Below are 2,651 nucleotides of genomic sequence, written 5' to 3' on the forward strand. Positions count from 1 at the left end.
AAATTTTCAAATCCAATGGACCACAATAGTTCAACCAATATTTTTTGTAACAGCCCATAATTTGTCATCTTTACGCAGTGTGGGCCACTGATGGCTCGATACATGTCACTAAAAATTCTTTTGAAGGAATCCATCATGCATGAATAATTTCAATAGATTAGATTCGATTTATGATGGACCCATAGACTTGAACCAGATGATCGACGATTGATCTTCTGCGTTTGGAACCATAAGCGAACTTCTCGTCTTTAGCACGCATAATGTATGTACATGCGACATATTTAGTACGAACTAAGATATATGGGGTCCACAGTGATATATATGTCATCTAAACTAACCATCGTATGTAATGAACGCGTATAAAGGCAGAACATAAAAATAAGTTTGATCAGGCGGATGTACGGCCTACGTAGTTCTCAACGCCTTATAGTAGTTTATTTCGGTGTGATCAACTACTCCTGTAAGGTTCAAATTTTTAGATAAAGATTAGTACGTACTCTAACAACTAACAATCGATGTAGATTAAAAATTTACATAAGATCTGTCCCACAGCCCAGAGATAACTAAAATCTTATGAGACATACAAGCACAGCACAAATATGGCACCGACCTCACCTTTCATCGTTATCTCTGTTTATGTGTTAAGGGCATACTGGTCTATAAAATTTGAATATAATGATCTATAACTACAGTGATCCATATACAATGAAAACCATGATATATATCGTTATGTCAACTACGACACATCAAACATTAACACAAGAACCCATATAATATAATAACCATGATACAGAGTTGTGAGCCAAGGACTTGGGCTTCAAACAGGATATGGTGAGGGCTTTCGTTGTCACAACTTGCTCAAAGTCATCTCTACCTTGCACAATGATAAACACGACCCTTCGTAGATGACAACCACGATCTTTCACATGGGTAAGAAACGACCCAGGCACAGAATCGTTGTTAACTCTCTATTTTTTTAATCATGTTTTTCATGCAAAATGGATTGTGGTTGTTATGATATATAAATCGTGGTTGTCAACGTTACATAGGTCGTGGTGTCGATTGTTATGGGTCGTGGTGTTCATGTTTTATGGATAGTTGTTCTAGTATTATACGGATTGTTGTTGTCACACTACAAAATAACAAGTTCTTTTGTAGAGCTCTCACTTTAGGCTGGAACCCTGAAGAAGCCAGATTACATCGGCCTAAAATCCTGAAGAAGTCATTACACACCAGGTCCACCAACTTCGAGTAGGTGCTCATAGGCAAAATATCAAGTTCTTTTATAGGGCCTTTAAATCAACATAGAACTCAGAAAAGCTAAGATGGAAGGATTCAGATTATAAGGTCATGCACAGACAGAGACAAGCCCTATGATCGTGCTTAAGAGGCGATACATGGGTCGTGACTATCATTGTATATGGATCATGGTTGTAATGTTGTATGGGTCATGGTTGTCATGAAATATGGATCCTGAATGTAATGATATATGAGTTGGGGTTGTCGTCTAATAAAATTCGTAGTTGATGTCTTATATGGTTTGTGGTTGATGTGAAGCATTAGTCGTAGTTGTCTTTTGATATGGGTTTGTGGTTGTCATGTTATATAGGTTGTGGTTGTTGCGATGATTGGGTGATTTATTTTTTAATGTCTGATATCGTGTAATTTGAACTGTAATATATATACTTATTGATTCATAAACCTTGGTGCGTGTTTACCACGAAGCAATGTGGATGATAACCACAAATTCTTGTGCATTTGAACCACGACCCATAAAGGAAATGGTGAGCTTAGCGACTAGTTGTGGCACCCATGACAGGTGGATCATGGATCTCATATTGCCTGGGTCATGTTTCTCGTAAGATCGTCGTGTTTGCTATAAGCACGAGCCATTACAAGTCTGAATCATGACCATTTTAACACGACAAACATGACCCAGATCAACTACGATCAATGCATCATGTATATTTTAACACAACAATAATGACCTACGTATCAATCCATTGCCGGTTCCATGTATCATGACAACCAATACCTATCTAATGTCAGTCACGACCCATGTTTCATGACAACCACGACCCAAGGTGGATGATAATAACGAGCCTTTACGCATCTGAGCCACGAACACAGATGGCAATCGTGTACATACAATAGGTCGTGGTTTTCATGATATAATGATCGTGGTTGTCATGTAAATGGGTAGTGCAAAAAAATAGTGTCGTGGTTGTCAACAACAACACATGAAACAAGGTAACAATGACCATGCAAAACGATCAACGTGAACCCATTTCAAAATGACAACTACGATCAATGCTTCACATCAACTACAAACAATGTTACACGAAAATCACGGTCCGTATAACAGGACAACCATGACCCTTTAATAATTACATGAATAATTTAAATTTCATCACAGCCAAGACCTAGACAACACTACAACCACGACCCATATCAAAGGATACAACGACCCATGAAACGTTGATCAATAGTGGGTCGTGGTTATTATGAATAATGGATCGATAATGTTTAATTATAACAACGACCCATATGCCGTGACAAACATGACCTATTGCTCATGTGAACCATGACCCATGTCATCCTCACGACCAACCTACCATGCAAACCACGACCAAAACTCGCTGGGGCCCATT

This window comes from Magnolia sinica, chromosome 7, assembly GCF_029962835.1.
Source record: "Magnolia sinica isolate HGM2019 chromosome 7, MsV1, whole genome shotgun sequence".
Lineage (NCBI taxonomy): Eukaryota > Viridiplantae > Streptophyta > Magnoliopsida > Magnoliales > Magnoliaceae > Magnolia > Magnolia sinica.